Source organism: Pleurodeles waltl, chromosome 2_1, assembly GCF_031143425.1.
Source record: "Pleurodeles waltl isolate 20211129_DDA chromosome 2_1, aPleWal1.hap1.20221129, whole genome shotgun sequence".
In the NCBI taxonomy this organism is placed as follows: Eukaryota; Metazoa; Chordata; class Amphibia; order Caudata; family Salamandridae; genus Pleurodeles; species Pleurodeles waltl.
The window spans coordinates 746,687,992-746,700,517 of record NC_090438.1 but is presented as its reverse complement, the minus strand read 5'-3'; positions in this window follow the sequence as shown (position 1 = coordinate 746,700,517).

Genomic DNA, 12,526 nt, shown 5'->3' with positions numbered 1-12,526 from the left:
AATGACCCCCATAATGAGGAACCTTTTCTTTTACATGACAACCTAAAGAATGGAAAACGAATCCTAATTTTCTCAATAGCAGGTAAAAACTAAAACTTATCATATGTGAAATGTGGATGATGGATGAAACTTTCAAAATGTGATACAAACCATTCACTCAGATATCAACCTACATTGTGAATATCAAAACACAAACATCCATTTTATATATGCTATACTACCAAATAAAAAAAAACGCACTTACTATGACCTCCTAAACCATGTCAGACATAAAGCAAATAATTACTACCCTTCCAGGATCACAAAACAGGTTGTTAATCAGGCTCACAGGGGATTATCTTCCCACCTTCTAAATGATAAAAATTTACAGAATGGCAAAATGGGTCAGCAATGGCCACCTTTGTCCTAGGCAGAGGTCGAAGTGCATTAAAAATACGTGAAAACTGTGACACTTATTGAATTGGGGGTGGGTAATCAGTGAATGTGTGGGTGAAATGAAAGGCATGGCTAAAGAGAACAACACATTCTGCAACTATTTTGTTGGTCTTTATTATTTAGGTACCTCCTTATTAAGTAACAGACACCTTAAATTAAAAATAAATGCAAATTAGTGTACTAAGTAGGAAACACAATATTTTAGGGTATGAACCCTCTGTTGATTCAAATGATCAGTGCAGTTGTCTGAATGTGAAACCAAAGAGCCAAAGAACTGAGTCCTGGTTGGTGAGGTTGGGTATTGTTTATGCCACGAGATCCCAGCCTGTGACAGAAAGCACTATGGATATGCAAGTCATTATTTTGAACTTGCTTTATACAGAGTATAAGACAGGTGGTTGCAAAATGTGTGAAACAATGTAAGTTTAAGAAAAAAAAAGCTTTTAAAATATGGATTATAGTAATATGCAAGCCCACATCTACCCTTTATAATATTTTTAAGTCTCCAATAAAAGCAGACACTCTAGAGCTCAGCTGCTAACCCCCTTAAACACCTCTCAAAAAGAAAAAAAAAGTTGTCATTACAGAGCTTCAAGTTACTCCCTTAATTAAAACCAATACCTTCTTCCAAGAAGCCTTTATATTGGCAGATTAACCAATTGCACATATTTCTTTGAGTCATCAGACATCCCCGAAAGAAGGTTTGTTTCTTGTTTATCTGTTGCTCCCTCCTGCCCATTTCTACTCAATCGCATACAACGGCCCCCAAACCTCCTCCCGCAGGCAGCCTCACAACACAGGAGACGTCCTCCTTTCCATTTGAGCTGGGGCATCTCAACTGTCAGAATGACTGGTTCGAGCATAGTTGTCTTTTAACAAGAAGTAGGGGAACTGTTTTTCTTTTTTTTTTTTTTAAAGTATGGCCAGATTATGCCCACAGATCCTGACCACAACCTCTGGTCTTAGGCCCTGATTATGAGTGGCCCATACATTCAGATGGGTTCGTTAACAGACAATACCTGTTCCTTTGGGATAAAAGTTTAGAGAGAGAATAAAGACATGGGCCCTCATTCCAACATTGGCGATATTGACAGCCTACGGCCACGGCGACAGCCGGCAATCACCAGTATCATGACCGCCGACGGTATTCTGCCAGAATGCTGGCGGTACACCACCAACGGTCATGGCAGAGGATGGCGGTAAGGCGGCGCTGCTGACTGCAGCACCGCCACACCAGCAAACTACCGCCAACCGTATCATGAGCAATGATACGGCCTGGCGGTGTTTTGCTGGCGGACGCTGCTGCTGGCAGCAGTGCCGCGGACCGTCTCCAGCCGGAGGACCCCCTGCAAGCAGGTAAGTCGGGTTCTCCTACCGAACAGGGGGGTGTTGTGTGTATGTGGCCGGGGTGTGTGTATGTTTTGGTATGCATGCATGCAGGTGTGAGTCGCGTAGGATGCAGGCGTGAGTGAGTGATTGTGAGTGTTGTGAATGCATGTTTGTGACAAGGTATGTTGGCGTGTGTTGCGGTGTGTGGGTATGTATGTGTGCATGCATGGGTGGTGGTGGGTATACATGTGTGCATGTGTGTATATGGGTGCGCGTGTGAGTGTGTATATGTGCGGGGGCAGGAGAGGGAGGGGGAAGGTGGAGGAGGACTCTGGGGAAGTGGAGGTGGAGGGGGCGGGGGAGACCCCTATCAGTGCCAGGGAAGGGTATCCCTGGCACTGATAGTGCCTACAGCTATGGTTTTTGTGGCAGTAAGTGTGCCATGGAAACCATGGCAGTAGACGGGTAGTAATCCCGAGGGTGGGATTGTGGCAGCCGCCGGGCTGGAGACCAAAGTCTCCAGCCCAGCGACTGTTACCACCCGGGAGGTCAGTGTGTTAAAGTGGCGGTCTGGGATGGCGGTAACCGCCATGGTCCATATGCCATTTTTTTTACTGCTGGCCTGTTGGCGGTATTACCGCCGCTTTAACACCGACCGCCAGGGTTGTAATTAGGGCCATGGTCTCTACATTTACAATGGTTCATGAGAATTTCACCCACATACCCACAATAAGGACCTCATTTCGACCCTGGCAGTCAGTGATAAAGTGGCGGTAATACCGCCAACAGGCTGGCGGTAACTACAGCCAAATTATGACCATGGCGGAAAGATCTCCGAAATACAGCCAATGTACCACACCGACCGCCCGGGCGGAAACAACAGGCACCACAGCAGTAGCCGCCGACAGCCAGCCGGAAGTCAATGTTCCGCCCACCATATTATGACATGCCAAACCGCCACCTTTTCCGGGGCGGTACCAACAACATCAAAAGCCTAATGGAAAAAGAGCTCAAAAGGGAAAGGACTCACCACTGGAGACACAGGGAACAACCATGTCGCCATGGAACCTGAACTGCATGACTTCCCAATGATCTTCTACGTTCTGCTCCACCATGATCACCAACGCCGGCGAAGAAGAAGATGGTGAGTACAGCCACCTAGCACACTAGGGAGGGGGGGAGGAAAAAAAGAGTGACACACATATGCACAACACACACCCCTCACACACGCACACCATACACACAACCAGATGCATTATAAAAATATTTGTACCCCGTCACTCGGCTGATTAATGCAAGGACAAAACGATTTCACAAAAGTGAATGTAATGAGATCAACACAGTATGAAAAATAAGTTAGGCAAGATAATAAATATATATATATATGTACAGAAAAAGGGACACAGCCCAGTCCACATTGTTCGTAGGCCACATGGCCACAGTCCAAAGTCCAAGGCCACACATGTCACCTGCTTCAACACGGAGAGAACACTGCAGGGGCATCAGTTGGTAAATATGCAGGCACCTCAGGGGAACGGGGGGCACCTCAGCCGTGAGATGTTACAAGACCACCGGTTCTGGAGGGGGCAACATGCCCTGTGCTTGATTCTGGGGAGTGATGGGCCACAGCCTCTCAGGTGGGTGTCATACCCACTGGTTCTGGAGGGGGCAACATGCCCTGTGCTTGATCCTGGGAAGTGATGGACTTGTGAGTGCCTTACACACTGGTTCTGGAGGGAGCAACATGCCATGTGCTTGATCCTGGGGAGTGATAGGCCACAGTCTCTCAGGTGGGTGTCATAACCACTGGTTCTGGAGGGAACAAAATGCCCTGTGCTTGATCCTGGGGAGTGATGGGCATGTGGGTGTCTTACCCACTGGTTCTGGAGGGGGCAACATGCCCTGTGCTTGATCCTGTGGAGTGCAAGGCCACAGTCTCTCAGGTGGGTGTCATACCCACTGGCTTTGGAGAGGGCAGGCCACACAGCAGCCCATAGAGGCAGAATTACATACAGTCCACTGGCGGTGACGGCTGCACAGTGGTGGTGCTGCTGGTGGGGGGAGGCTCCTGCCCATCCCCTGCAACCTCGGATGGCTGCACAGTGGTGGTGGTGCTGCTGGTGGGGGGAGGCTCCTGCCCATCCCCAGCAACCTCAGACGGCTGCACAACCATGGTTGGTGGTGGGGACTCCGTCACAGTACCTGGCCCAGGCCCCTTGGTCTTCCTGTTTGCTGGTGCAGGCTCCTTGGTCTTTCTGGCTGCTGGGGCAGGCTCATTTCCCTTCTTGCCTGCTGGTGCAGGCTCCTTGGTCTTCTTGGCTGCAAGGGTAGGCTCCTTTCCCTTCTTGCCTGCTGGTGTAGGCTCCTTGGTCTTCCTGCCTGCTGGGGCAGGCTCCTTTCCCTTCTTGCCTGCTGGTGCAGGCTCCTTGGTCTTCCTGCCTGCTGGTGCAGGCTCCTTTCCCTTGAGGTTGCCTGGTGCAGGCTCCTTCACCTTCAGGACATGTGGCCTGGATCCCTTTCCACCACGAGTGGGTGAGGTGATGACTGGGCCTGTGTACTGTGTGTCTGAGGTGCTTGGCTGGGATCTTCCTACCATGCCCATACATGCAGGATGGGGGTAGTGGTAGGGAAGAGGTCAATAGTGGATATGAACAGTGTTTTAGGGACATTGGGATGGGAAGAGGGAGAAGGAATGGGAGTGGAGGATGAGGGAGTGGTTGTTGGAGGTGTCTGTCTGCTGCTTTTGGGTGCAGGTGCATGGACTGTATGCTGTTGTGAGGTGGATAGCTGTTGGGTGTCTGAGTGTTTGTGTTTGTGTACTTTAGGAGGGCGGACCGACACAGTGTTGAGAGGACACAGGGGAGGTGTGCATTGCTGTTGTGGAGGTGTCTGCCAGTGAGGTGTGTGGTCTGCTTGGTGTGGTGATGCTGGAAGTAGATGATGATGTAGAGCATGCAGGTGTGAGTGTAGACAGAACTGTGTGGGAGGTGGTGGAGGAGGAGGAGGAGGGGGAGACAGTGGAAACAGTGGATGTTGGTGTGTCACAGAGCTGCGTGCCCAATTGGAGTCTGACCTGATATCTGCTATCCGTCACCCCACTGGGATCCCCCATCTTGTGCAAGTGCTATCAGTGCTCCATTTCCTGGCAACTGGTTCTTTACAAGTGACAGTGTGCTTGGCAGCAGGAATGTCACAGCCAATGTTCTCAAACGTTCTGACAAGAGTGTTGTCTGCCCTGATTAAACGCATGTGCAGCTTCATTGTTTTCACCCAGGTGGAAGATTTGGCCACAGTGAAAGCCGAGTTCTATGCAATGGGACATATTTCGAACATGATTGGGGCGATTGATGTAACACATATTGCATTTGTTCCCCCCAGCCAGAATGAACAGGTGTTCAGGAATCATAAGAGTTTCCACTATACGGATGTACAGTTGATGTGCCTTGCGGACCAGTACATCTCCCACATCAATGCTAAGTATCCTGGGTCGGTACATGATGCCTTTGTCCTGAGGAATAGCAGCATCCCGAATGTGAAGGGCCAACTACAGAGGCACAGGGTGGGGCTAATAGTTGAGCCCTGGTTCCCACCCAGTAGATGTTGGTGTATGGGTATGGTGTGGGCCATGTGGGATAGTGTGTGGCTAAATGTAGTCCTTCAATATTTCAGGTGACTCTGGTTACCCCAACCCATCATGTCTGCTGACCCCTGTGATGAATGCTAGGACAAGGGCCGAAGAACGTTGTAATGAGGCCCATGGGTGAACAAGAAGGATAATTGTATGGACTTTTGGCCTCCTGCAGGCCAGGTTCCGTTGCCTCCATCTGACAGGTGGATCCCTGTGCCACTCACCCAAGAAGGTCTGCCAGATGGTAGTGGCATGCCGCATGTTGCATAACCTGGCCCTCAGACGCCATGTTCCATTTCTGCAGGAGGAGGAAGCTAGAGATGCCTGTGTGCCAGCAGTGGACCCTGTGGACAGTGAGGATGAGGAGGCAGAGGATGAGGACAACAGAACATCTGCGATCAGGCAATACTTCCAATGACACACAGGTAGGACAGTGTTACTTCACATTTCAATGGCATTTGTTTGAATTTCTGTGGCACTGACATGCTGATATTTCCCACTTCTATGCCCACTTACTATTCCCTATGCCAATTCATTTTGCAGATGTTGGTGACCTCACATATACTCCTGCTGTGATCACTGTAGCCAGTTACAGGTCATTAATCTATGCTCATTTTCTGTACAGTTGAAATGCAAAGTTTGTACCTGTTTCAATGAATACATAATTGATAAATATGACATACTCCAAACTTCATTTTTTTCCAAGGGTACTTATTGAAGTATTAAAATACAGAGGGGCAAGTGCAAAGGGATAGGGTGATGATGGAGGAAAGTCCAAGGTATTGTTCCAGTCTGTTTGTAGCACAGCTGCATTGTCCAAGGGGACATAGGAAGGGAAGCAATGGAAGTTCAAGGTGGACAGGGTGCCTGAGTGGGACACAAAGGTAACAATCAGGAGAGTCTCATTTCCTGGTGGCGGTCTTGGCAAGTGTCTCTGGCTTCAGTCTGGATCACAGGGAACGTTTGCGAGGTGGTTCACCTTCTGCAGGGAGAGGGGTGCTGGTGGCCTGTGAGTCCTGTGGTGGGGCCTCCTGACCACTAGCGGTACTGGAGGAGGAAGGCTGTTCAGACGTTTGGCTAGTGGCAGGGGCCCGCTGTTGAGAGACTGCTTCCCTCATAATATTTACCATGTCTGCCAGCACACCTGCTAAGGAGATCAGGGTGTTGTTGATGGCCTGCAAGTCCTCCCTGATCCCCTGGTACTGTCTCTCCTGCAGCCACCTGTTCTCCTGTGCATTGTCCAGGATCTGGCCCATCGTGTCCTGGGAATGTTGCTAGGCTCCCAGGATCTCTGCAAGTGCCTCCTGGAGAGTCAGTTACCTGGGCCTGTCCTTCCCCTGGCACACAGCAGTCCTCCCAGTTTCCCTGTTGGCCTGTGCCTCTGTCCCCTGAGCTGTGTGTCCACTGCCGCTGACCCTAAGTCCCTGATTGGCTTAAGTATGAGGTGTGGCCTGGGGCCCCTGTAGAGGTGGACACACTGCTGATTGACGTGTCCCGGGGACAGAGGAATGGGTATGCTGGGTGGGTGCTGTGGTGGTGTTTCCTGATGGGGGAGGGTCCGTGGTGGTGTGTGACGGCCTGGGTAACCGGCTGTCCAGAGGTCCCTGATGTGCCAAGTAGGTCATCCAGTTCCTGGGCCTCTTCAGTTGGGGGACTGGATATTGCTGGCACCTCCTCTCCGGTAACATTGGCTGAGGTATCTGTGGGGATGTAAATGATGTGTTATGGTTTCTGTGTCTGACATATTGTGCATCCGTGGCTTGCCTTCTTTGGTTGTATTTGCCCTGGCAGCATTCACTTGTGTACGTTGGAGGGATGATTAGTTCTCTATAGTGTGCATACTTTAGTGATGAGTGCACATGCAGGGCTGTGAGTGGTGTCCCTGCATTGGTAGAGCATGCAGGGCTTGGCATTGGTATGAGTGAGATGTGATTGTGGGGTGTGTGGGATGGAGTGGAGTGATGGGAGTGAAGGTGGAGTATGTGATGGCATGCAGGTAGAGGGGTAGTAGTAGAGAGTTGACTTACCAGAGTCCATTCTTCCTCCTTCTCCGGCCTGGCCCTCTGGATGCAGGATTGTCAAGACTTGCTCCTCCCATGCTGTTAGTTGTGGGGGACGAGGTGGGGGTCAACTGCCAGTCCTCTGTACAGCAAGCTGGTGTCTTGCTGCAATGGAACGTACCTTCCCCTGTAGGTCATTCCACCTCTTCCTGATGTCATCCCTAGTTCTAGGGTGCTGTCCCACGGCATTGACCCTGTCCACGATTCTCCGCCATAGCTCCATCTTCCTAGCTATCGATACCTCCTGCACCTGTGATCCAAATAACTGTGGCGTTACCCAGATAATTTCCTCCACCATGACCCTTAGCTCCTCCTTTGTGAAAATGGGATCTCTTTGTGGTGCCATGGGTGTTGTGTGAGGTGTGTAGGTGAGGGTGTGTTGGGTAATGTGTTGGGGTGTGTGATGTGGGGTGCATGAGTGGTGTATTGGTGTGAATAGTGTGTGGCTCCAGTTGTGTCAGTTGTCTTGTTGTCAATCTCCTGGCAGTTTTGTTGTTTGTAAAGGGTTGTGGGTAATGTGGTTGTGTGTTTTATAGTGGTGTGGGTGTGTGGCTGTGGTGTATGTTGTTTATATTGTCCAATGTGGTGTTGTTTTGTTTGTGTGTTTTCCTTTTGAGCGCAGCGGTCTGTACCGCCCATTGTTTACCACCTTTGAATGTCCATCATGGTGATTCATAGGTCATAATGTGATGGCGTAGTTCTGTTGGTGTAACGGTGCCTGGTTTGATACTGCCAGTTTATCACTGACCTTTGGGCTGGCGCATTTGTGCATGTGGCTGAATAGAGAAGGATTGGTGTGTGTGTATCATAACATGGTGATATCCGCCGCCGCAGCGGTAAGCTGGCAGCAGTCAGCGTGGCGGTAAGTGGGATTTACGGCCAATGTCATAATGAGGGAATAAGTCTTTAATAAATTACTGGAGTCAAATAATAGAAAGAAGCGCTGAATATATTTGTTTCATTGGTTGCTCATGACAGCCCATGTTTATTTCTGAAACTCTCCTGCCTCTTTAACAGCAAATCTTTGATAAACACACACCCTCATGCAGAAATGAGTGTGCTTAAAATCCGTACATCTACAGTAACAGTGTATCTTTCTGACAATTTGTTTTTCCTAATGGCTTGAACACAAGCAAACAAAGCCTCTTATACTGATCTTGTAATACGATCCTATGCATATTTATCACGGCAGCTGGAAGCTCTGTCGTCAAATCTCATAGAGCGAAGCAACACGATTTCTCTTACTGCAACAATGAACAAAATGAATTATTGTGAGAACTGGAGTCATCGATGGAGTCTGCGATTTAATTAGGTTTTGGATAAAAAGCCAAGTGTGACTCAAAGGACTGGTGCCTGCAGACAGACTGTGTATGTGATGTTATTAAATGAGTACTGGATTTTTATTTCACCAATTTCTTCATCTGTGAGAAATTTAGCAGATCATCATTGCTTTAATTCGTGCAGTCGAAGGACAGCACTTCATGACCACGGAGTGGATCTAATTAAATTCGGAATAAAACGAATGTTTTTCGTATCCTCTCAGAAATTGAAGCAGATTTGCACCTGGTAGAATAATTCTCAGCCTCCTCATCTTCCTACAATATGTCCATTATTTAGTTTTGACTCTGTTTTATTGCAAACTGTAAGAGATAGGCTAGGCTACACAGGAACGAAGACACGTTCGTTTATATACCATTCCACACAGAGAAAGACTCACTTCACACTGCTTTAGCTCCGCTATCAGTACTTTTAAAAGTGCTTATAATAATTGTACTAATTAGTAGAGAGAGAATGGGCTTTGGGTGCGCCTACTCCTGCCTTAAATTTTCATGAATTTTTTATGGCTTGATTTTGCCTCGACGGACTGTCCTTCATGTCCAGGGCGTTTTAATAACAGTTGCATTGTACCATTTGTTTTCCATTGGCTATGGTGCCTAAACAGTCCTTTTGTTTGACTGCAGAACCAACATGACACGTAGCTTGTTATTCAGAGCCAGTATGTGGTTTTTGATGTATTTATTTCACCCACTTCGTATTTGAATTGCTGGTTGAAGGCTTTTTGTTTAGAAAGCACACCCTGTTTGTTTGTATGACAAGCTAAAGTTAATCTGTAATCACCCTAGATAAGCAAGTCGATTGGTTTTACTATGCTGTTTTGATAGCATATTGTTGGTTTTATCGTTTTTTGTTCACAAACTAAAGACTTGTATGTACTTATGCTTGTTTACAGCTGCACCAAAATACTGCTCCATTGTCAAAAGTATACACTATGCAATAATTTACTGCTTTGACTTTTAAGGTCACCAAGCACAACGCAAACACCATTTATTGAACCATTTTCATAACACTGTTCTTTGAGGTACAATTTACCTGTGCTAACACAATGTGTTCAACAAAGGGGCCTTACTCCCAGCTTCCAAATTTTTGTAGCCTAACATTTTTCTATTTTATAGAATTTTCTTTCTAGGACAATGGTTGGCAATACACACAAAAATTGCCAACCAAAACATTCCCACAACAAAGAGCCAGGTTTATTAGCTTACTTATTGAGATTTTTTTTAAAATGAGGTGTTGGAAAGTGGATTATTGGTAAGGGCAGATCTGTACCTACACTTACCAATGGGCCACTAACTTCCACTTAGGTCCAGTTAGGTCTCAATAAATTAAACCCAGCTCAACCTTGGTAGCTTGGCAACGAGCGACAAGGCTAAGCTTAGGCCCTCATTATGACATTGGTGGTAAATCCCACTTACTGCCACGCTGACTGCCGCCAACATACCGCCACCGCGGCGGATATCCGTCCACCATATTATGACACACACACACCAATCCGTCAGTATTCAGCCACATACACAAATCCGCCAGCCGAAAGGTGAGTGATAAACTGGCGGTATCAAAACCCACACCGTTACACCAACAGAACTACGCCCATCACATTATGACCCACGAATCACCACAGCGGACATTCAACGGTGGTGAACCATTGGCGGACCATACCCCTGCGATCAAAATGGACACACACAAACAAAAAAACACCACATTGGACAATTCAAACAACAAACACCTGACACCCATACACACACCACACCCACACACCCACACCACTATAAAACACACACCCATAATCCTTTACAAACAACAATTACTGCCAGGAGATTGACACCAAGACCTCTGACACAACTAGAACCACACACTATTCACACCAATATACCACTCACACACCCCACATCACCCACCCCAACACATTACCCAACACACCCTCACCTACACACCTCACACAACACCCATGGCACCACAAAGACACCCCAGTTTCACAGAGGAGGAGCTAAGGGTCATGGTGGAGGAAATTATCAGGGTAGAGCCAGAGTTATTTGGAGCACATGTGCAGCAGATATCGATAGCTAGGAAGATGGAGCTGTGGCGGAGAATCGTGGACAGGGTCAACGCCGTGGACAGCACCCAAGAACCAGGGATGACATCAGGAAGAGGTGGAATGACCTACAGGGGAAGGTATGTTCCAAGGCAGCAAGACACCAGCTCACTGTACAGAGGACTGGCTGTGGACCCCCACCTCCTCCCCCACAACTAACAGCAAGGGAAGAGCAAGTCTTGATGATCCTGCATCCTGAGAGCCAGGCCGGAGTAGGAGGAGGACTGGACCCTGGTAAGTCAACTCTCTACTACTACTACCCTGTTACCTGCATGCCATCACATACCCCCACCCTCACTCCCATCACTCCACTCCATCCCACACACCCCACCATCAAATCTGACTCATCTCAATGCCAAGCCCTGCAGGCTCTACCAATGCATGGACACCACTCACAGCCCTGCATGGGCACTCATCACTAAAGCATGCACACTATAGAGAACTAATAATCCCACCATGCACCAACGTACACAAGTGAATGCTGCCAGGGCAAATACAACCAAAGAGGGCAAGCCACGGATGCACAATATGTCAGACACAGAAACCATAACACATCATTTACATCCCCACAGGTACCCCAGCCAATGTCAGCGGAGAGGAGGTGCCAGCAATATCCAGTCCCCCAACTGAAGAGGCACACAGGGATGACAACAACTCTGGTCTTCAGGATCTGGATGACCTACCTGGTCTATCAGGGACATCTGGACAGCCGGTTACACTGGCCCAGTCACACACCACCACAGAGCCTCCCTCATCAGGAAACACCACCACAGAACCCACCCAGCGTACCCACACTTCAGTCCCCAGGACACGTCAATCAGCAGTGTGTCCACCGCTAAAGGTACCCAAGGCCACACCTCATACCCAAGATAATCAGGGGCCTGGGGTCAGTGGCACTGGGCACACTGTTTAGGGGACAGAGGCACAGGCCAACAGGGAAACTGGGAGGACTGCTGTGCACCAGGGGGAGGACAGGCCCAGGGAACCGACTCTCCAGGAGGCACTTACAGAGATCCAGGGAGCTTAGCAACATTTCCAGAACACGACGGGCCAGATCCTGGACAATGTATAGGCGAACAGGCGGCTGCAGGAGGGACAGTACCAGGGGATCAGGGAGGACTTGCAGGCCATCAAAAACACCCTGATCTCCATAGCAGGGGTGCTGGCAGACATGGCCAATATTATGAGGGAGGCGGTCTCACAACAGCGGGCCAGTGCCACTAGCCAGACATCTGAATTGCCTTCCACCTCCGGTGCCACTAGTGGCCTGGAGGCCCCACCACAGGACTCACAGGCCACCAGCACCCCTCCCCTGCAGAAGGTGAACCACCCCACAAACGTTCCCTGCGATATAGACAGAAGCCAGAGACACTTGCCAAGACCCCGCCAGGAAATTAGACTCTCCTGATTGTCACCCTTGTCTCCCACTCAGTCACCCTGTCCACCTTGAACTGCCATTGCTCCCCTTCCTATGTCCCCTTGGACAATGCAGCTGTGCTACAAACAGACTGGAACAATACCTTGGACTTTCCCCCATCATCACCCCATCCCATTGCACTTGTCCCTCTATATTTTAACACTTCAGTAAACACCCTTGGAAAAAAAGAAGTTTGGAGTATGTCATGTATATCAATGATGTATTCA